At 44.1% G+C, this 24,840-nt stretch overlaps 1 protein-coding gene across 5 annotated transcripts in view; it reads right to left on the bottom strand.

The window, feature by feature from the left end:
* LOC142728935 (uncharacterized) overlaps positions 1 to 24,840 on the bottom strand; it is a 500,634-nt gene that overhangs the window by 179,846 nt on the left and 295,948 nt on the right. The window lies entirely within an intron of this gene.

Genomic DNA, 24,840 nt, shown 5'->3' with positions numbered 1-24,840 from the left:
CCAACACAGGTGTGAACAGGGCCTTAGAGAGATAACTGAATACAGCAGCTGGCCATAAACTGAAATACACTGCAGGTACAGAAGACAAATGGTAGACCAATTAGAAATGTGATTTATTTTGCAAAATACATACAAGGCAATTTAAAAAAAAAAACAGTGCAAAGGTGTACATAGCCTTTAAGCAATCAGGAGGCATATTTTCAGATTCTGCTGGACTTCTCCCATATACCGGCGTTTCAGGCATCCTATTGGTCCACGGTGTCCTCAATGCCCACCCCATTTACTTCTTGTTTAGCCACAATGCCCGCACGCCACAGCAAGCTGACTGTGCCCGCCCTAATGGTATATACAGCGGTGATGGAGATTTTATACCGAGATAATGGTGGGCTGGTACATACACGGATAATGGTGGTTATATATGGGGATGATGGCTGGTATATACAGGGATGATGGGAGTCCCTTATATAACCCCCATATTCCCTGTATATTACCCCCAAAAGGAGAGATCAGCAGCACATCGCAGTCCAAAACTCATGGAAAACTATTTTATGTTTCACCCATCCCACCCATCGCTGGATGTGGGTATACTAGGACACATGACTAATATGATAATATTTGAATATAGAATTGTACATCCTAGTATAATAGCTAAAGAAAATTAGCTTATGAGGTTTAGAGTTAGTTATATGTCGAAATTTTGATCTAAGGTATGCGCACCGTGACGGACGGTAGTCATGTAGACTGAACGCTTCCATGATTTGAATACGCTGTGACGTGGCACATTGGGTCACGTGAACGTGGTATACAGGTTAGATCAACACTTTCATGACGTATCTTGTGGTTCGTGCTTGGGCATTGGAGATGAAGAAGACTGGAAGTCAACATGGCGTTCTGGGCCGGATGAAGAAGAAAAGAGTACATGAACGACTCCAATCTGAGAAGATGTCACCTGTGAGTCACTGAATTTCACTGCACTGTATTCACTTACACTACCGGTCAAAAATTTGGGGACACCCAGACAATTTTGTGTTTTCCATGAAAACTCACACTTATATTTATCAAATGAGTTGCAAAATGACTAGAAAATATAGTCAAGACATTGACAAGGTTAGAAATAATGATTTTTATTTGAAATAATAATTTTCTCCTTCAAACTTTGCTTTCGTCAAAGAATGCTCCATTTGCAGCAATTACAGCATTGCAGACCTTTGGCATTCTAGCTGTTAATTTGCAGAGGTGTAGCGCCCATGGCCGCGGGCCGTCGGGTCCACTCACCTCCCGACGCCCGCAGCCATGGATCTGTGAGCGCTGGCCTCCGTCTCCCTCCTAGGAGATGCCAGCGCTCACTTCCGCTCCGTCCGGCCGGGTCCCGTAGGGTGCGCGCGCACGCTCGCGCCCGCTCTTAAAGGGCCAGCGTGCGCACATGAAATCAATGATTATTAACCCACGTGATTCCCAGCTCTATAAGAATGCCAGAGCCCTTCTGATCCTTGCCTGAGCGTTGTTAGTCTTTCCCTGTCTGTCTCGCAAATGGTCCCTTAGAGTCTCCCGTTCCTGCTGTTACCCGTGCCCTGTTACCGTTCCTGTATTCCGCATTGTTCCTGTGCCTACCCGTGTTCAAGTGTCATCTGCCACGTCAAGTACCGTCTGCCACGTCAAGCGCCATCTGCCACGTCAAGTGCCATCTGCCACGCCAAGTGTCATCTGCCACGTCAAGTGCCATCTGCCACGTCAAGTGCCATCGGCTCATCGGATACTGCCCGCCACGTCTGGCGCCACTTTCCGCACCTGTCTCCATCCGTGCTGAGGCCACAGTCATCGCCCGGACTATTGCAGGTACCTAAACATTACTGTCTGCTATCTCCTTTCACATAGACTGTGACCTGGTCAGCTGCCTCCCCGCTACTGCGGAGCGGCCTAGTGGGTCCACAAACCCAGTGTCCGTGATAGTACGCTCAGGCCATGGAACCCGCTGGCCAGCCCAAGACCCCAGTACAGAAAATTCAGACGGAGATGCATGACCTACGCACTCGTCAGGATCAACTCCTTGAGGCGGTGAATTCTATTCTGGTCCGCCTGGATCTACTCGCTGTTCCACCCCCGGATCTTCCTCCAGAAGCTGTTGCCGTGCCACTGCCTGTTGCTCCCCCCGTTTGTTCCGGATCCTCAGTTCCTCTGCCTCTTCCTCCTTGATATGACGGTGATCCCAGAGCATGCAGAGGATTTCTTAACCCCTTAAGGACGAAGCCTAATTTGGGCCTTAAGGCTCAGAGCCTATTTTTTAAATCGGACATATTTCACTTTATGTGGTAATAACGTCGGAATGCTTAAACCTATCCAAGCGATTCTGAGATTGTTTTCTCGTGAGACATTGGGCTTTATGTTAGTGGTAAAATTTGGTCGATATATTCAGTGTGTATTTGTGAAAAATTGCAAAATTTAGAGAAAAATTTGAAAAAATAGAATTTTTCCGAATTTAAATGCATGTGCTTGTAAAACAAATGGTTATACCAGCCAAAATAGTTACTAGTTCACATTTCCCATATGTCTACTTTAGATCTGCATAGTTTTTAGAGCATTATTTTATTTTTCTTGGAGGTTACAAGGCTTAGAACATAAACAGCAATTTCTCATATTTTTAAGAAAATTTCAAAAGCCTTTTTTTTAAGGTACCTGTTCAGTTCTGAAGAGGCTTTGAGGGGCGTATGTATTAGAAACCCCCATAAACACCCCATTTTAAAACCTAGACCCCTCAAAGTATTCAAAATAGCATTTAGAAAGTTTTTTAACACTTCAGGCATTTCACAGGAATTAAAGCAAAGTGGAGGTGAAATTTGCAAATTTCATTTTTCTTGCTGAATTTAAATTTTATTCTATTTTTTTTCTGTAACACAGAAGGTTTTACCAGAGAAACACTACTAAATATGTATTGTCCAGATTCTGCAGTTTTTAGAAATGTCCCACATGTGGCTCTACTGCGCTCGTGGACTAAAACACAAGCCCCAGAAGCAAAGAAGCACCTAGTGCATTTTGGTGCTTCTTTTTTATTAGCATATATTTTAGGCAGCATGCCAGGTTTGGAGAGGTGTTGAGGTGCCAAAACAGTAGGAATCCCCCAAAACTGACCCCATTTTGGAAACTGCACCCCTCAAGGAATTCATTTATGGTTATTGTTACCATTTTGACCCCGTAGTTTTTTCACAGCGCGTATTTGAATTGGGCTGTGAAATTAAAAGAATGACAATTTTTCCAATAAGATGTCATTTTTGATCAGAATTTCTTATTTTCACAGGGAACAAAATGCCCCATTTTGTTGCCCAATTTGTCCTGAGTGCGGCAATACCCCATTTGTGGTGATAAACTGCCGTTTGGGCCCATGGGAGGCCTCAGAAGGAAAGGAGCGTTGTGTGTTCTTTGGAGTGCAGATTTTGCTTGTTTGGTTTTCGGGTGCCATGTCGCATTTGCAGAGCCTCAGAGGTATCAAAGCAATGGAAACCCACCAAAAGTGACCCCATTTTGGAAACAAAACCCCTCAAGGAATTTATTTATGGGTGTTTTGACCATTTAGACCCCACAGTTTTTTCACAGAACTTATTTGAATTGGGCTGTGAATTAAAAATAAACTTTTTTCCAATAAGATGTCGTTTTGGCTCAAAATGTCTTATTTTCACAACGAATAAAATACCCCATTTTGTTGCCAAATTTGTCCTGAGTGCGGCAATACCCTATTTGTGGTGATAAACTGCCGTTTGGGCCCATGGGAGGTATTAGAAGGAAAGGAGCGCTATGTGTTCTTTGGAGCCCAGATTTTGCTGGATTGGTTTTCGGGTGCCATGTCGTATTTGCAGAGCCCCAAAGGTATCAAAGCAATGGAAACCCACCAGAAGTGACCCCATTTTGGAAACTACACCCCTCAAGGAATTCATTTATGGGTGTTGTGACCATTTAGACTCCACAGTTTTTTTCACAGAATTTATTTGAATTTGGCTGTGAATTCAAAAAAATGTAATTTTTTCCAATAAGAGGTAGTTTTGGCTCAAAATTTCTTATTTTCACAAGCAATAAAATACCCCATTTTGTTGCCCAATTTGTCCTGAGTATGGCAATACTCTATTTGTGGTGATAAACTGCCGTTTGGGTCTATGGGAGGGCTCAGAAGGAAAGGACCACCATGTGGCCTACTGGGAATTTTCTGGTGCTAAGTCATGTGTGCAGAAGCCCCTGAGGTATCAGTACAGTTGAAACCCCCGAGAAGTGACCCCGTTTTAAAAACGACACCCCTTAAGGAATTCATCTAGAGGTGTAGTGAGCATTTTGACCCCACAGGTATTGTGTAAAAGATAATGCGCAGCAGATGGTGCAGAGTGAGATTTGCAATTTTCTATATATATATGCCATGTCAGTGTCCGATATATTGTGCCCAGCATGTGCCACCGGAGACATACACCCCATAAACTGTAATGTGGGTTCTCCCGAGTACGGCAATACCCTACATGTGGCTGTTATTAGCTGCCTGGGCACACGGCAGGGCTCAGAAGGAAAGGACCACCATTTGGCCTACTGGAGCTTTTCTGGTGCCAAGTCTTGTACGCAGAAGCCCCTAAGGTACCGGTATAGTTGAAACCCCCAAGAAGTGACCCTGTTTTAAAATCTACACCCCTTAAGGCATTCATCTAGAGGTGTAGTGAGCATTTTGACCCCACAGGTATTGTGTAAAAGATAATGTGCAGCAGTTGGTGCAGAGTGAAATTTGCAATTTTCTATACATATATGCCAATTCAGTGTTCGATATATTGGGCCCAGCATGCGCCACCGGAGATATACACCTCATAAACTGTAATGTTGGTTCTCCCGGGTACGGCAATACCCTACATGTGGCTGTTATCAGCTGCCTGGGCACACAGCAGGGCTTAGAGGGGAAAGATGAGGAGGGGTAAGCTGTGCGAAGTGGATCAGAGCGAGTAAAACTGGGGTAAATTAAAAATAAAGTGATGTATGATAAATTTTAAAACACTCTTTCATACAGAGCTCTGGTTTTTCGGGACACGCGTCACATTGATATATTGTGTCCTTCCTTATCCCCCTCTTATAGCAGACTCTGCACCTCTTTTGACTTTTTCCCTTCTTGCCAGTTTGGGGAACTTCTCCTGGAAAGTGTTGCCCTGGTACGATGCGTGTGGCCTCGCTTCCAGAAGTACTGTAAGGGCGGGTTCACACATAGCGGAATTTCACTTAAATTCCGCTGCGGACACTCCGCAGCGTTAATCCGCAGCGGAGCCGTTTCTCCATTGACTTTCACTTTAATTTAGCAGTGTTCGTTTACACGATGCGTACAATTCCGCTGCGGAGCATAGGCTGCGGAGCGGAATTTGGTGTCCGCAGCATGCTCTGTCTGTTGCGGAGCAGTGGCGGACTGGTTGCGGACTCATGGCGGAATTTCTCCATTGACTTCAATGGAGAGTCAAAATTCCGCAATGAAGTCCGCAGATCTTATGTGTGCTGCGGAGCGTATTGTTTTTACTACCATGACATTTCTTCATTCTGGCTGGACCTATGTATTTCTAGGTCTACAGCCAGACTGAGGAAGTCAATGGGGCTCCCGTAATGACGGGAGCGTTGCTAGGAGACGTCTGTAAATAGTCACTGTCCAGGGTGCTGAAAGAGTTACGCGATCGGCAGTAACTGTTTCTGCACCCGGGACAGTGACTACCGATCCCAATATACATGTATCTGTAAAAAAACATATAAGTTCATACTTACCGAGAACTCCCTGCGTCTGTCTCCAGTCCGGCCTCCCAGGATGACGTTTCAGTGTAAGTGACGGCTGCAGCCAATCACAGGCCAAGCACAGGCTGCAGCGGTCACATGGACTGGAGCGTCATCCAGGGAGGTCGGGCCGGATGCCGAAAGAGGGACGCGTCACCAAGACAACGGGCGGTAAGTATGAATTTCTTTGACTTTCACTAGGGAAAGTGCTGTCCCTTCTCTCTATCCTGCACTGAATAGGGAGAAGAGAAGCACTTTTCCTGCAGTCCGCAGCGGCCAGTCCGCATCAATTTTCTGCACATTTTGTGCAGATCCGCTGCAGAATCTGCAACGCAGATTCTGTGCGGCATTGATGCGGACAGTTGCGGAGGAATTCCGCCATGTGTGGTCATGCCCTAAGGCTTCAGGACTTGATCTGACAAGTCCACCCCTCCCATGTACCTATTGTATTCCAGGATGCAGTCTAGTTTGGGGGTCCCTGTACTGGTACCTCGTACAGGTACATGGGTACTGGTGTGGCATCTCCCTGGTCTTGTACTTGACACACAATATGTTGCTGCTAGAATGTGCCCTGCTCTCACCCCTTCTTGTTTGCCCAAGCAGAGTCAGGGAGGCCTCTCAGGTTTCTTCTAGCAGTGCCGCATGCCGCAGTACTTCTGGAGGCGAGGCACTTGAAGAGCGGGACGCTGGTATAAAAACTATCCAGGTAGAGGTGGTAACCCTGGTCCAGCAGTGGGTGCACCAAATCCCACACAATTTTTGTATTAACTCCCAGTAAGGGGGGGCATTCTGGGGGCTGAATACTGGTGTCCTTCCCTTCATATATCCTAAATTTGTAGGTATACCCTGATGCACTCTCGCACAGCTTATACATCTTCACGCCATACCTTGCCCTCCTACCTGGCAGGTACTGGCGGAATTGAAGCCTCCCTTTAAAATGTACCAAGGACTCATCAATAGAAATACACTTCTCGGGGGTGAATGCTTGGGAAAACCGGGCACTGAAACGGTCTAATAGGGGTCTCCGTTTATACAAACGGTCAAAACTGGGGTCATCTCGGGGTGGGCACGGCTCATTATGAGTATAATGTAAGAAGCGAAGTATTGCCTCATTTTTATTTTATTTTTTAGTTTCCAGCTCAGTTCTGAAGTTGCTTTGAGGGGCCCATATATTAGACACCCTTATCAAACACCCCATTTCAGAAACTAGACCCCTCAAAGTATTCACAACAGCATTTAGAAAGTTTATTAACCCTTTAGGTGTTTCACAGGAATTTAGAGCAAAGTAGAGGTCACATTTAATTAATTTAATTTATTAGGCACCATGTCCGGTTTGAAGAGGTCTTGTGATGCCAAAACAGTGGAAACCCACCAAAAGTGACCCCTTTTTGGAAACTAGAGACCTTGAGGAATCCATTGCAGTTTTCTTGGGGTGCATGCGGCTTTTTGATCAGTTTTTATTCTAATTTTAGGTGGCGTGGTGACTAAAAAAACAGCAATTTTACTATTGTTTTTTATTCAATTTTTTTACAGCGTTCACCGTGCGCTATAAATGACATATTCACTTTATTCTGCGGGGCGATACGATTACGGCGATACCATATGTTTATAGTTTTATTTTATGTCTTATGGCGTTTGCACAATAAAATACATTTTGTAAACAATCATTAACTTTTTGTGTTACCTTATTCTAAGAGCCAGAACTGTTTTATTTTTCGATCAATAAAGCCGTGCGAGGACTTATGTTTTGCGTAACGAACTGTAGTTTCGATCAGTACCATTTTTCGGTACATGCGACTTTTTGATCTCTTTTTATTCCATTTTTTGGGAGATGAAGTGACCAAACAATTGTGATTGTGGTACGGTTTATTATTATTTTCTTTTACGGCGTTCACTGAGCGGGATAAATAACTACATCGTTTTGTAGTTCAGGACGTTACGGACGCGGCGATACCAATTATTTGTTTATTTATATATTTTTATTAATAATAAAGGGCTGATAAGGGAAAAAGGGGGACTTTTACTTTTATTACTTTTAAATCTTTTATTTTCTTATTTTTACACAACTTTTTTAAACTTTTTTACACTTTTTTTACTTTGTCCCACTAGAAGACATGAGGGCAGGAGGCTCTGATCGCTATTCTAATACACTGCACTACATACGTAGTGCAGTGTATTAGAGCTGTCAGCTGTTCGCTGACAGCAAGCATAGTGGGTCCTGACTTTGTCAGGACCCACTAGGCTTCCGTCGATGGCGTAGCCAGAGTCCATTGTTAGGATTCTGGTTGCCATAGTAGCCATCGCGGCCCGCTATCGTGTAGCAGGCCGGCGATTGCAGCTTAAAGGCATGGTGTTGCCCTAAAAACATGTTTTTTTTTTAAAAATTAAACATTTAGTGTGTGGGTGATTAAACATTGTTCAAATTTTTTTTTTTTTTTTGCACGAGTCCAGGAAATATTATAAATTATTTCTAATTTATAATACTACCCATTTTTGGTCACTAGATGGAGCTGTTCCCAATGTTGCAGCATTGCAACATTGGGTTAAAAGCCCTCGCTCTAGTGAGCTCTCAGCATCCCCCCCTCCTTTATCCTGGCTAGTGCCGGGATAAACGAGGGGTTTGAAAGGTTTAACCTCCTACACTGTGTGTCGCCATTTTTTGAGGTAACCCACAGTGTAGTAGGTTTACATACAGTAGTAAACACACACAAACACTAACATACATTGAAATGTCTTACCTGCTCCTGCCGCCGCTGCTCCCTCGGGCCCGTCCGCTCCCTTTGCTGCCGCTGTTCCATGTGCACAAGTCCGGAAGCCGCGACCGGAAGTAGTAATATTACAGTCCGGCCGCGACTTCCGGTCCACAGGAAAATGGCGCCGGACGGCGCCAATTTCGAATAGGACTGTGTGGGAGCGGCGCATGCGCAGTTCCCACACAGACGCCGTACACGGACGTGAATGGGACGGGAGCCGTTCACAGTCCCTATGGGACTGTGGCTGCCGTACTCCATGTCTGTGTGTGTCGTTAATCGACACACACAGAAATGGAACAAAAAATGGCAGCCCCCATAGGGAAGAAAAAGTGTAAAAATAAGAAACAGTAAAACACAAACACACAAATGAATATAAACGTTTTTATTACAGCACTAACATCTTTAACATATAAAAAAATTATTTGCCATGACACTGTTCCTTTAACCCCTAAGAAGCCGCGATCGCTATTGAACGCGGCTTCTAAGGGGTTAATCGGCGGGGACCACCGCGATCGGTCCCTGCACACTAAGCTGTGATAGCCTGCTGTCGGAAACAGCAGGTATCACAGCTCAGACACGCGCCGGGGAAAGATGGCGCCGTGTTAACTCAGGTCAGTACTATTACTGAGCTGAGCGCGAACGATGCGCTCAGCAGGACGTAATAGTACTGACCTGAGCGCAAAGGGGTTAATCAATGCACGGTGCATTTTAGGCTACGGCCTCATCTCTTCCCCTCCGAGGAGGCCAAAGTAGCGTTCATTATCTCCCTCCTCGCTGGCAAGGCCCTCGCATGGGCGAACCCAATCTTGGAGCAACAAGGACCTGTATCCTCGGACCTAGCCTTGTTCCTGCAGTCCTTTCGTGCCGTGTTCGAGGAGCCGGGTCGAACATCCTCTGCCTATCACCCCCAGTCCAATGGGCAAGTTGAGAGGATCAACCAGATCATGGAAAATTACCTCCGCCACTTCATCTCATCACAGCACGATAACTGGGTACAGCTTCTTCCATGGGCGGAGTTTTCATATAATAACCACACAAGTGAGTCCACCACCTCCACTCCGTTTCACATCGTATACAGTCAACATCCCAGAGTCCCTCTTCCTGTGTCGACTTCATCTCAGGTACCCGCTGCTGACTCTGCATATGGGGACTTCCTGCAAATCTGGCAACAGACCCGGTCCTCTATTTTGCTGGCGGTAGATCGCATGAAGCGTAAGGCAGATACCAAGAGAAGAGAGTCGCCTCAGTATCTTCCTGGGACTAAAGTCTGGCTGTCCTCTCGGAACATTCGCTTGAGGGTGCCTTCATACAAGTTTGCTCCCAGGTTCCTTGGTCCCTTCGAGATCCTGCAACAAATTAACCCTGTTTCCTATAAGCTGCGGCTGCCCCCTACCCTCAGAATCCCTAACTCCTTCCATGTGTCCCTCCTGAAACCAGTGGTCCTGAACCGCTACAGCAAGACCTCTAGTTCCACAGTTGCTTCCAGCGGCCCTTCTGATGTATTCGAGGTAAAGGAGATCCTGGACCGCAAGAGGGTAGGAGGAAGGACTTTCTATCTGGTGGACTGGAGAGGGTTTGGTCCTGAGGAGAGGTCCTGGGAGCCAGAAGAGAACCTCAGTGCTCCTGCTCTTATTAAAAAGTTCCTCTCTCACTCTGGTCCCAAGAAGAGGGGGCGTAAGAGGGGGGATACTGTAGCGCCCATGGGTTTACTCACCTCCCGACGCCCGCAGCCATGGATCTGTGAGCGCTGGCCTCCGTCTCCCTCCTAGGAGATGCCAGCGCTCACTTCCGCTCCGTCCGGCTGGGTCCCATAGGGTGCGCGCGCACGCTCGCGCCCGGCCTTAAAGGGCCAGCGCGAGCAATTAGGAAATCGTCATCACTATCAACTGCCACGATTTCCTGGTCTATAAGACGTGGCAGATGGCACTTGACGTGGCAGAAGGCACTTGACGTGGCAGATGGCACTTGATGTGGCAGATGGCACTTGATGTGGCAGAGGGCACTTGACGTGGCGGAAGAAACTTGACGTGGCAGATGGCACTTGACGTGGCAGATGGCACTTGATGTGGCAGATGGCACTTGACGTGGCAGATGGCACTTGACGTGGCAGAAGGCACTTGACGTGGCAGATGGCACTTGATGTGGCAAAGGGCACTTGACGTGACGGAAGACACTTGACGTGGCAGATGGCACTTGACGTGGCAGATGGCACTTGATGTGGCAGAGGGCACTTGACGTGGCGGAAGAAACTTGACGTGGCAGATGGCAGTTGACGTGGCAGATGGCACTTGATGTGGCAGATGGCACTTGACGTGGCAGATGGCACTTGATGTGGCAGAAGACACTTGAACGCGGGTAGGCACAGGAACAATACGGAATACAGGAACCGTAACAGGGCACGGGTAACAGCTGGAACGGGAGACACTAAGGGACCATTTGCGAGACAGACTGGGAAAGACTAACAACGCACAGGCAAGGATTAGAAGGCCAGGGACCTTCTTATAGACCAGGAAATCGTGGCAGTTGATAGTGATGACAATTTCCTAATTGCGCACGCTGGCCCTTTAAGGCCGGGCGCGAGCGTGCGCGCGCACCCTATGGGACCCAGCCGGACGGAGCGGAAGTGAGCGCTGGCATCTCCTAGGAGGGAGACGGAGGCCAGCGCTCACAGATCCATGGCTGCGGGCGTCGGGAGGTGAGTAAACCCATGGGCGCTACAGTATCCCCCCTCTTACGCCCCCTCTTCTTGGGACCAGAGTGAGAGAGGAACTTTTTAATAAGAGTGGGGGCGCTGAGGTTCTCTTCTGGCTCCCAGGACCTCTCCTCAGGACCAAACCCTCTCCAGTCCACCAGATAGAAAGTCCTTCCTCCTACCCTCTTGCGGTCCAGGATCTCCTTTACCTCGAATACATCAGAAGGGCCGCTGGAAGCAACTGTGGAACTAGAGGTCTTGCTGTAGCGGTTCAGGACCACTGGTTTCAGGAGGGACACATGGAAGGAGTTAGGGATTCTGAGGGTAGGGGCAGCCGCAGCTTATATGAAACAGGGTTAATTTGTTGCAGGATTTCGAAAGGACCAAGGAACCTGGGAGCAAACTTGTATGAAGGCACCCTCAAGCGAATGTTCCGAGAGGACAGCCAGACTTTAGTCCCAGGAAGATACTGAGGCGACTCTCTTCTCTTGGTATCTGCCTTACGCTTCATGCGATCTACCGCCAGCAAAATAGAGGACCGGGTCTGTTGCCAGATTTGCAGGAAGTCCCCATATGCAGAGTCAGCAGCGGGTACCTGAGATGAAGTCGACACAGGAAGAGGGACTCTGGGATGTTGACTGTACACGATGTGAAACGGAGTGGAGGTGGTGGACTCACTTGTGTGGTTATTATATGAAAACTCTGCCCATGGAAGAAGCTGTACCCAGTTATCCTGCTGTGAAGAGATGAGGCCGTAGCCTAAAATGCACCGTGCATTGATTGAGAAATCCTCTGCATGCTCTGGTGTCACCATCGTACAGAGGAGGAAGAGGCAGAGGAACTGAGGATCCGGAACAAACAGGGGAGCAACAGGCAGTGGCACGGCAACAGCTTCAGGAGCTTGGTGGTTTAAGTGGCTTGTGAACTAAGTGGAGTTCTAAAACCGGAGTTGAACAGAAGAGTTGAAGCCCCAGTAAGTACTCTTCTTTTCTTTTACTTTGACAATTGTTCGCTGTTTTGGTGTAACTTGGATAATGGATAGCAAGATTGGAGGTTTTCTTCAGTGCACAGTTTGCCATATGTATGCACGACTGGAGCCGGAGTTCCAGGGTGAATATCTCTGTGGCAGATGTGAGCATATTGTTCACCTGGAAGCTCGCATTAGAGATCTGGAGGAGCAAAATGCAACACTGAGGAGGATAGACAATTTTGAGCGGAGCTTGCTGCTCACAGAGCATGCAGTTAGTGGGTTAGAACTGGAGGGTGAAGACATGGGTGAGCAGGATCAGGTAAGTAGCTGGGTTAATGTAGTTAGGGGCAGTAGAAAGGGGTCAAAGACAAGGAAGGCCGATCCGGTTTCTGGCATTCCAAGCAAAATTGCCAGGTTGGGTGATGATGCGAGGGTGTCAGTCTCAGAAAAGGCAGCCCTAGTGGATACTGATCTCCCTAACAGCCGGGAGAACAGCCCAGCTAGTAGTCGGCGGGATGGTAATGCAGGTAAGCCAAGACAATTGATAGTTGTAGGGGATTCTATAATCAGGAAGACGGATAGAATAATTTGTCGCCAAGACCGCCTCAACCGAATGGTTTGCTGTCTCCCTGGTGCCAGGGTTCGGCATGTGGTGGAACGGGTGGACAAATTGCTGGGAGGGGCTGGTGATGATCCAGCTGTCGTGGTCCATGTCGGTACCAACGACAGAATAAATGGTAGGTGGAGGAGCCTTAAGAATAATTTTAAAGAACTAGGCTACAAGCTGAAGGGAAGGACCTCCAAGGTTGTATTCTCAGGAATACTGCCTGTGCCATGCGCATCACAGGAAAGACAGCGGGAGCTCAGGGAGTTAAATGCATGGCTGAAGTCTTGGTGTAGAGGAGAAGGATTTGGGTTCCTAGAGCACTGGGCTGACTTTTCATTGGGGTACAAACTGTATTCTGCAGATGATTTGCACCTAAATGGAAGGGGGTCCGCTGTGCTGGGGGAGAGAATTCTAGCTGGTGTGGCGGAGTATTTAAACTAGGGCTGAGGAGGGAGGTCAATGTAGAAAAAAAAGGGGTAGCCAGGTTAGAGAGGGGTCAGACTATATTGGTGGGGGGAGAAACAGAATGTGGGGAGAGGACTAGACAACAAGATAAGGAGATCCTTTCGTTACAAAACATCAGTGTAAATAAAAAGGACCGATTAATGTCAAAATTACATTTCTGATAATAAAAGTGAAAAACTGACAGGCAAGTTAAAGTGTATGTTCACAAATGCCAGAAGTCTAGCAAGCAAAATGGGGGAGCTGGAGGCCTTGATACTGGAAGAAAATATAGATATAGTTGGTGTTGCTGAAACATGGCTGGACTCTTCACATGACTGGGCTGTAAATCTACAGGGTTTTACACTTTTTCGTAAAGACAGGACAAATAGGAAAGGCGGTGGTGTATGTCTGTATGTGAGAAGTGATATGAAGGCGAGCGTGAAAGAGACAATAGTGGGTGAATACTATGAGGAGGTTGAAACCTTGTGGGTGGAACTAGAAAGGGAGGTAAACACTGAAAAAATTACTTTTGGTGTAATCTATAGACCCCCCAATATAACTGAGGAGATGGAAGGTCAGATATATAAACAGATGGAGCGGGCTGCACAGGCGGGTACTGTAGTGATAATGGGAGATTTTAATTTCCGGGATATTAATTGGTGTCATGGTTCGGCTTCAACTGCAAAGGGGAGACATTTCCTCAACCTGTTGCAGGAAAATTTTATGGGCCAGTTTGTGGAAGACCCGACTAGAGGTGAAGCTCTGTTGGATCTGGTCATTTCTAATAATGCAGATCTTGTTGGGAATGTCAATGTTCGTGAAAACCTCGGTAACAGTGATCATAATATAGTTACATTTTACCTATACTGTAAAAAACAAACGCAGGCTGGGAGGGCAAAAACATTTAATTTTAAGAAAGCCAATTTCCCCAGGATGAGGGCTGCAATTCAGGATATGGACTGGGAAGAACTAATGTCAAATAATGGAACAAATGATAAATGGGAGATTTTCAAATCTACTTTGAGTTATTATAGTGCAAAATTTATTCCTACAGGTAATAAGTATAAACGACTCAAATTAAACCCCACATGGCTTACACCTTCTGTGAAAGGGGCAATACATGACAAAAAAAGGGCATTTAAAAAATACAAATCTGAGGGTACAGCTGTAGCCTTTGTAAAATATAAAGAGCTTAATAAAATCTGTAAAAATGTAATAAAATTAGCAAAAATACAAAATGAAAGGCAGGTGGCCAAGGATAGTAAAACAAATCCTAAAAAATTCTTCAAGCATATAAATGCAAAAAAGCCAAGGTCTGAACATGTAGGACCCCTAGATAATGGTAATGGGGAGTTGATCACAGGGGATCAAGAGAAGACAGAGTTACTAAATGGGTTCTTTAGCTCTGTATATACAACAGAAGAAAGAGCAGCTGATGTAGCCGGTGCCAGTGCTGTTAAGATATCAGTTGATATACTGAATTGGATGAATGTAGAGATGGTCCAAGCTAAATTAAATAAAATAAATGTGCACAAGGCCCCGGGACCAGATGGGTTACACCCTAGAATTTTTAAAGAGCTTAGGTCAGTTATTTCTGTCCCCCTTTTCATAATATTCAGAGAATCTCTAGTGACTGGTATAGTGCCAAGGGACTGGCGCAGTGCAAATGTGGTGCCTATTTTCAAAAAGGGCTCTAGGTCTTCCCCGGGTAATTATAGACCAGTAAGCTTAACATCCATCGTGGGGAAAATGTTTGAGGGGCTATTGAGGGACTATATACAGGATTATGTGACAATAAATAGCATTATAAGTGACAGCCAGCACGGTTTTACTAAGGACAGAAGTTGTCAAACTAACCTAATCTGTTTTTATGAAGAGGTGAGCAGAAGTCTAGACAGAGGGGCCGCTGTGGATTTAGTGTTTTTGGACTTTGCAAAGGCATTTGACACTGTCCCCCATAGACGCCTAATGGGTAAATTAAGGACTATAGGTTTAGAAAATATAGTTTGTAATTGGATTGAGAATTGGCTCAAGGACCGTATCCAGAGAGTTGTGGTCAATGATTCCTTCTCTGAATGGTCACCGGTTATAAGTGGTGTACCCCAGGGTTCAGTGCTGGGACCACTATTATTCAACTTATTTATTAATGATATAGAGGATGGGATTAATAGCACTATTTCTATTTTTGCAGATGACACCAAGCTATGCAATATAGTTCAGACTATGGAAGATGTTCATGAATTACAGGCAGATTTAAACAAACTAAGTGTTTGGGCGTCCACTTGGCAAATGAAGTTTAATGTAGATAAATGTAAAGTTATGCATCTTGGTACCAACAACCTGCATGCATCATATGTCCTAGGGGGCGCTACACTGGCGGATTCACTTGTTGAGAAGGATCTGGGTGTACTTGTAAATCATAAACTCAATAACAGCATGCAGTGTCAATCAGCTGCTTCAAAGGCCAGCAGGATATTGTCGTGTATTAAAAGAGGCATGGACTCGCGGGACAGGGATGTAATAATGCCACTTTACAAAGCATTAGTGAGGCCTCATCTAGAATATGCAGTTCAGTTCTGGGCTCCAGTTCATAGAAAGGATGCCCTGGAGTTGGAAAAAATACAAAGAAGCGCAACGAAGCTAATAAGGGGCATGGAGAATTTAAGTTATGAGGAAAGATTGAAAGAATTAAACCTATTTAGCCTTGAAAAAAAAAGACTAAGGGGGGACATGATTAACTTATATAAATATATTAATGGCACATACAAAAAATATGGTGAAATCCTGTTCCTTGTAAAACCCCCTCAAAAAACAAGGGGGCACTCCCTCCGTCTGGAGAAAAAAAGGTTCAAGCTGCAGAGGCGACAAGGCTTCTTTACAGTGAGAACTGTGAATTTATGGAATAGCCTACCGCAGGAGCTGGTCACAGCAGGGACAGTAGATGGCTTTAAAAAAGGGTTAGATAATTTCCTAGAACAAAAAAATATTAGCTCCTATGTGTAGAAATTTTTCCTTCCCTTTTCCCTTCCCTTGGTTGAACTTGATGGACATGTGTCTTTTTTCAGCCGTACTAACTATGTAACTATGTAACTATGTAACTAAGAACCGGGGGTGGAACCGCGAGTAGATCCAGGCGGACCAGAATAGAATTCACCGCCTCAAGGAGTTGATCCTGATGTGTGCGTAGGTCCTGCATCTCTGTCTGAATCTTCTGTACTGGGGTCTTGGGCTGGCCAGCGGGTTCCATGGCCTGAGCGTACTGTCACGGACACTGGGATTGTGGACCCACTAGGCCGCTCCGCCGTAGCGGGGAGGCAGCTGACCAGGTCACAGTCTATGCGAAAGTAAAATGGCAGACAGTAATGCTTGGGTACCTGAATTAGTCCGGGCGGTGGCTGTGGCTTCAGCACGGGTGGAGGCAGGTGCGGCAAGTGGCGCCAGACGTGGCGGGCAGTATCCGATGAGCGGTAGACACTTGACGTGGCAGATGGCACTTGACGTGGCAGAAGACACAATTTACATGGCAGATGGCACTTGACGTGGCAGATGGCACTTGATGTGGCAGAGGGCACTTGACGTGGCGGAAGACACTTGACGTGGCAGATGGCACTTGATGTGGCAGAAGACACTTGAACGCGGGTAGGCACAGGAACAATACGGAATACAGGAATGGTAACAGGGCACGGGTAACAGCTGGAACGGGAGACACTAAGGGACCATTTGCGAGACAGACTGGGAAAGACTAGCAGCGCTCAGGCAAGGATTAGAAGGCCAGGGGCGCACCCTACGGGACCCAGCCGGACGGAGCGGAAGTGAGCGCTGGCATCTCCTAGGAGGGAGACGGAGGCCAGCGCTCACAGATCCATGGCTGCGGGCGTCGGGAGGTGAGTAAACCCGACGGCGCTACATATATAGTGTATGTGATGTGTACATGTGTGTATATATAGTGTATGTGATGTGTACATGTGTATATATAGTGTATGTGATGTGTACATGTGTGTATATATAGTGTATGTGATGTGTACATGTGTATATATAGTGTATTTGATGTGTACATGTGTGTATATATAGTGTATGTGATGTGTACATGTGTGTATATATAGTGTATGTGAGGATCAAACATACAATAGGAACAGCACTGTGCAAAAAAACCAAATGGGGCTGGTGCTATGCTTCAGATAACAGGGAGTGACTCTCTCCCAATGTAGTATATGGAAAAATAGAGCAAGGAAGCAGCACTCAATAGCAAAAAATGACGTTTTTTCACCCAACACAGCAACGTTTCACTTCCTCCATGGAAGCATTTTCACGCTTGAAAATGCTTCCATGGAGGAAGTGAAACGTTGCTGTGTTGGGTGAATAAACTTCATTTTTTGCTATTGAGTGCTGCTTCCTTGCTCTATTTTTCCATATAGTGTATGTGATGTGTACATGTGTGTATATATAGTGTATGTGATGTGTACATGTGTGTATATAGCGTATGTGATGTGTACATGTGTGTATATAGTGTATGTGATGTGTACATGTGTGTGTATATATAGTGTATGTGATGTGTACACTTGTATATATAGTGTATGAGATGTGTACATGTGTGTATATATAGTGTATGTGATGTGTACATGTGTGTATATATAGTGTATGTGATGTGTACATCTATTATATATTTTAGAAAGTTTGTTTGAAGCCTGATTGTGATACGCGAAGCAGCAGCGCCATCGTGTGGTCAATGCTGAGAAATCTCACTAAATTGGATGTAATGCGGGCAGCCTATTGATACGCTGAGCAGCAGCGCCATCGTGTGGTCAATGCTGGGAAATGTACACTATATCTATATATTATATATTTTAGAACGTTTGTTTGAAGCCCGATTGTGATACGCTAAGCAGCAGCGCCATCGTGTGGTCAATGCTGAGAAATCTCACTAAATTGGATGTAATGCGGGCAGCCTAGTGATATGCTGAGCAGCAGCAGTGCCATCGTGTGGTCAATGTAGGGAAATGCACACTATATCTATATATTATATATTTTAGAAAGTTTTTTGAAGCCCGATTGTGATACGCTAAGCAGCAGCGTCATCGTGTGGTCAATGCTGAGAAATCTCACTAAATTGAATGTAATGCAGGCAGCCTAGTGATACTCTGAGCAGCAGCGCCATCGTGTGGTCAATGATGAGAAATGCATACTATATCTATATATTATATATTTTAGAAAGATTGTTTGACGACCGATTGTGATACGCTAAGCAGCAGCACCATCATGTGGTCAATGTAGGGAAATGCACACTATATCTATATATTATATATTTTAGAAAGTTTGTTTGAAGCCCGATTGTGATACGCTAAGTAGCAGCGCCATCGTGTGGTCAATGCTGAGAAATCTCACTAAATTGAATGTAATGCAGGCAGCCTAGTGATACGCTGAGCAGCAGTGCCATCGTGTGGTCAATGCAGGGAAATGCACACTATATCTATATATTATATATTTTCGAAAATTAGTTTGAAGACCGATTGTGATACGCTAAGCAGCAGCGCCATCGTGTGGTCAATGCTGAGAAATCTCACTAAATTGGATGTAATGCAGGCAGCCTAGTGATACGCTGAGCAGCAGTGCCATCGTGTGGTCAATGCTGGGAAATGCACACTATATCTATATATTATATATTTTAGAAAGTTTGTTTGAAGACCGATTGTGATACGCTAAGCAGGAGCATTATTTGTATTTTGGAAAAAGGAAAAGGGGAAAATAATTGTGGTTCCTATTAGGAATTGAAAACAATAAACTTTATTAATATATTTTGGTTAAAATAATTCTAAAAAATATTTCTATATATTTCTCAATGTAGGTCAAATTTTTATAGCAGTGCAGAAGACCCCTTGTCCTGCACTTGAAGAACAAAATGTGTCTTATATATACTCTATTATCTATTGCTACTATCATGTAACAACAAGGTTGGACTTTATTACTTGCTGAGGTGAGTAAAAATCTGATCACACTGGCTTATTGTATACACTGTGTGAATCAGCATTAGCTGTCAGTCATTGAACATTGTATCAGTTTATGTGTGCACTGACAGTTACATTATTTTCTATTTGTAAATAGACATTGTATCAAATTCTTGTTCTATGCTGTGCACGGATGATGTCAGTATAAGCTTGCTATTCTATAGATATTGTCAGTAATTTAAAGTTCTCTTATGTTCAATGAAAGTATCTGCACTTGCTGTTAATCTATATTCATTGGGATGAATTGCAATATAATATTGTGCTGGTTTGGTTTTTTATATTTTGGTCAATTATAATTATTTGATTCCTACAGCAGTCCACATTGTATAGTTATACCACGCTGGGCATCTCTGACAGAAATAGCTGCGGTGCGGTAATCTGTGTGAATGAGCACTATAGAGAGTGCTCTGATTATAATGTGCTCATAGTTAGTTCCCACATGACATTTATAAAGGGCTGTGAACAGTGGCACTATGCGGTATTACAGCCAGATAGCTTGTGTGTTGCATATAGCATGCACTACCGTTCCTCGTTATTGGGATCAGCAGTGATATGTTTCGCCTGTTTGCAGATAAAATTTTTACTGTGTAATCTGCTATATTTATGGGCTACTTGCTGTCTGTTATCGCCGCTTTCCGTGAAGGGCAGTGAACAGCAGCAGATTGTAATATTGACAAAGCCGCTTGTATATGTGAGCGTGCTTTGTGAGCGCTATAAATTCAATTAGAGTTGCACTTAGTAATGTGCTATATTCGTGAGCTGCTTGCTGTTTATTTTCTATGTCTCCGTTTTCACGGAAAAGGCAGTGAATAGCAGCACTATTAGTGGTCTGGTTAGCCCGCTTTACAGGTCAGCTGGCTTAGTAAGCGCTGTCAGGGATTTCACCCTGCAGCGTCTGTCATAGTACACGCACCGCTCTCCTACAGGGAGCAGCGCTTCCACATGTAAGTCTCTATCGACTATTATTTGTTGTTGCTGGTAGCATTTGATAAGGCTAGGACCTTATACATTGATTTCATTAGTATGACTGGACACCCGATGCGCGTTTCGCCGGCATTCCGGCTTCCTCTTGTGGTGTAACCCGCCGGTTCTGACGCCCTTAAGTATCGTAAGTATTGAGGGACAGCCAAGGGGGCCAATAGGATTGTTTTAAATATAGCAGTGTGTGGATGACAGGTAGATCAATTCTAAATATCTGTCCTGAGGCTCAATGTTCTCTTTTAACAGAAAAATCTATTTAGAATGGTGTTTTATTATGATATTAAGTGTTGCTATTAGTTTCCTTATCTATTCAAATTGTGAGTTTCCAAATTACATATGGATATCAACTATACCTCAGATTCATTTATATCAAACTATTTTCCATATACAAGTGTATAGCTCAATCAAATATGACGAGAAAGATATCTCTAATATCGTCTAGGGAGTTTGTAGAGGATCACTAGACTCAATTTGTCAATATTTATTGCATTATCTAAAGTACATCATTTTCTATGTGTAGATTTATCTCCCATTCCATATTTTTCATCTAGTTGATATTCTTCCATATACTGAAATGACATCCATAGGCAGTCCTCAACCAATTTTTATATTTTATAGGAAAAGAAAAGAAATAGGTAGGGGTACAAAATATTTAGCGTAATAAATTACAAAAATATCTTTTTCATACTTATGATGAATTACCAGTAAAGGTTAATTAATTGTTTATGTATCAAAAGGTATTTATTTGTTTTTTGAGGGTTTTTAAAAGATTTTTATTCACAGAAAGCAACCAAAATTAAAACTCTCATTTAGGCCATTTGGATTGACAGAATTCATCTGAAAAATCCACTGACTTTCTCTTTTTAGAAGGGCCTCATCCAAATTGCCTCCTCTTATGCCCATTTTGAGTTGGCAAATTGCCCATCCTTTGAGGTTTACCCAATCTAGAGTATGATATTGCTTGTAATGTCTAGCGATTGGGGTCGGGGTAAAGGGTTTATTTTGTACCTGGCTGTCTAGTTTGTTTTTCTCATAATTTAGGATAGAACTAATATGCTCTCTGATACTAATCCTCAGTTCTCTTTTTGTCTTTCCTACATATCTAAGGCCACAAGGGCACTCGAGGCAGTAAATGACACCTGTTGATGAACATCTAATGTGTTCCTTTATTGTGTAACTTTTACCTGACCCATCCAGAAAGGTCTTTGTACTTTTTAGAATTTGACATGCCCTGCATAGCTTGCAAGGATGGAATCCTGGTGCTAGGATTTTTGGTTGATTATTCGTTCGGGAGAAATGACTTGAAACCAATATATCTGAGATGCTTTTACTCTTACGATATCCTGTGGGAATTCTTTCTCCCAGATTTTTTTCCAGATCTATATCAGTTTTTAGGACATGCCAGTGTTTGTTTAAAATATCAAGCAATGTGTTCCAATCTTCATGATAGTCAGTGATAAATCTTGGTTGGCCTGGAAATTCAAGATCTTTTTTCTTTGGAGTTAGGAGATCGGTTCTGTTTGTTCGTAATGCTATGTTATAGCCTTCTTTTATGCTTCTATTAGAGTAATTCCTAGTTTGTAGTCTTAATTTTAATTCTCAATATATGCACTCCAAAAAGCATTAGTACTGCGGGCTAGGTATGGTTCAAAGAACGACCCCCCATATATGATCAAATAGGCAGCCATTTAAATATATCAGAACACAGAGAAAAAGAAGAGCTTATAGCCAGGAATATATATAAAAAGTAGAAATTTTATTAACATATAAGGACAGACAATTATGTAAAAACACAATGTGTATATATAATACAATATAAGGACAAGACCCTAGTAAAAAGGTTTAGGGAGCAAATATCAGCATTACTGATGTACAAGCTGGGTTGGCTATATTGTCACAAATCAAATCCTATCAGATGTTCAAAAGAATTTTTTTCCCCATATGGAGAGTAACAAAGTTGTATAAACTCTATGTTGAGTCTCAAGCAGATAAAGAAGGATTCCAGCTATCTTAGTCAGGTGTTAGTACACAGATACATGGACAAAAGCTTACTCATAGTTTGTTGTGGTTGCAGTCCGATAAGTGCTCCAGCACAAAAGCCCCAACGCGCGTTTCGCTATTAGATTGCTTCCTCAGGGGGAGATGTGTGTCTGTGTCCTATATCTTGCAATCCTTTTATATTGTGTGCCTCTACAGAGAAATGCAGATGATTATCGGCGCATGCCCAGTGACACGGCCGGAAGCGAGGACTGCCCCACTTCCGCCTCCACATGCTGGAGCGCACATCCGGATTCCCGACGCGTAGCGGGAGTTCCGGGCATGCGCAGTGCATCAACAGAGACGGAGCGGGGACAGCGTCGCAACAACGGCCGGGTATGGGCATGTGCACACATCGTAATAATGGACTTATGAGTCTGGTAAGTAGAATGATATCTGTTTGAGTGTAATGCATTATGTATGTATACGAGGACATTTGTCAAAATACCATAATTTGTAAACAGAGCAAATTGTAAAATAGTGTGACAGTGTGGTTCTAAAGAACAATTAAAAGGAGGCATAAAACAAGCCGTGCTATGAAAAATATATATAAATGAAGTGTGTACATATGTAGGGAAATACTACGTGAAGATAAATAAATAAAAATTAATAATGAATTGGGGCGGAGAGTATATTGTCTGAAGCACTCACAGACTGAACACAACATAGGGTAATAAAAAAGAAAGGAAAGGGATGACACGTAACAAGACAAGAAAAATAAAATTAAGGTGCAAAATAAGACAATAGCTTGTGTTTTTTTTCATAACTTTATTATTACTACTTTAGTAATGGCCTCTGTCTGTGTCCATTACCAAGGTGAGGCTTAATGTTAGCTGGTGAACAGGCGAACCCTGACTTGCCATCGTTATTAGGGTGGAATCATTCGGCTGGGAAGGTTTAAACACCATGGCCCTTCCCCTTTCTGGTAATGCTAGGCTTCTGCTGTGGTGTTGAATCTGGCTAGTTCTGGGTGGTTGTAATGCTATATACAGGTAGTACTGTGTTGGGCACTCTCTACAGGTGTCTTTAATTAAAGGTGCCCATCACAGCTTTATTATCAGTGTCAATGTGCATTTATTAGTTAGGAGGGTGCTTGTTTGGCCCCTTGTCGCTTTTGCCGTCGTCAAGTGTGACCACCGGACGGCTGCATTCTATGATGTCACATCTGATGTATAATGCAGTCACCCGGAGCACACACACTCTGCCTGAGAACACCGTGAATTGCATTAAACTGCTCCCACTCCAGTCCCCATCCCTCCCCTGCGCTGCCGCAACTTTTTTACACATTTTACAGCAATGGGCGGCCATGGCCCTAAATGTCTATGGGGGGACCGGCCCAGGGGGCACCACAGATAACATAGTGATAACTCTCGGAGTACAGATAATGTAGTAGCTGTCACCTGCAGTCCTATGTAACACCACAGATAACATAGTGATAACTCTCAGAGTACAGATAATGTAGTAGTGCTACCTGCAGAAAACAAGATCCCACCAGAGATGTGGAGGGAGACTAGAGAGCAGGGATCACTGGAGGTAAAAGACATGTTATGGGGAGAGGGGAGGTAACCACATGTACAGTGAACAGGACATTACACAAGCAGAAAATAAGTGCTGGTAATGTGACTACATATGAGACCGGGTTACAGAGACACTTCAGCTACAGACAGTACATTACTAATCAATCCATTTGCACACCGTTTCTAAAGATCGGAAAACCACTTTAATATCGGCCAGGTTGACAAAAATGACATTATGTTTTACATATGACACAGGCACATTTAAAGGAGATGTCCAGTTTCAAAAACCCATTTTCATCCTACTAGGGAATTCTGTTATAATAGAGTGTGGTCCTATGTTCAGGTTCCCCATCTCATGACCTGTCCTGTATTACACAGACAGCACATTGATATGAATGGGCACTGTACAATGCTTAATACTCCTTGTGGGGGCGCTGCAGGAAAATTATACACTTACTACGAGGTAACCCAACAGACAACATCTGATTGCTTGGGGTCTCAGCAGGGGGACACTTTACCATCGGTTTATTGTCATGGGACCCTTCTAACACGTAGAGATCGTCCAAAGTGGAGAACTGCTTTAAAAACTTTTATTTTTTTTGCATAATTTCTTTTTGTTAGAATTCTTCCCCGGATTTTCATCTGATCAGAGGGTGTCCTACTTCTGGGACCTCCAGCCATCAACTTAATCTATGAGGGAATCTGGTATGAAATGTCCAGTTCTCTTGCAATAAATAAACATTACACAGGACTCATTGATATGACTAGACTGTACATGTAATGTATGAATGTGTTTGGTCCTCCACAGTGAGGGGCGCTCTTTGTAGACTTTCTCCACTCTGGTCAGGAGATCATGATTCGGAATACAAAATTCTCTAATATGGTGATTCAAAAATGTTTTTCTAAACTAGACAACCCCTTTAATGGACTAAGGTCATACATATCGTAGACAATGCGGCTCCTATGGGGCCCTAGTTAATCCCATTGGCTGCTTGGTGAAGGAACCTCTGCAGGACTCCCCTCTACAGACAATCTATATTGCAAGCAAACAAAAAGGTAGAGAATTGGCTC

This window comes from Rhinoderma darwinii, unplaced genomic scaffold (genome assembly GCF_050947455.1).
Source record: "Rhinoderma darwinii isolate aRhiDar2 unplaced genomic scaffold, aRhiDar2.hap1 Scaffold_70, whole genome shotgun sequence".
Classification (NCBI taxonomy): Eukaryota; Metazoa; Chordata; class Amphibia; order Anura; family Rhinodermatidae; genus Rhinoderma; species Rhinoderma darwinii.
This window is presented reverse-complemented; position numbering and strand designations above follow the sequence as displayed.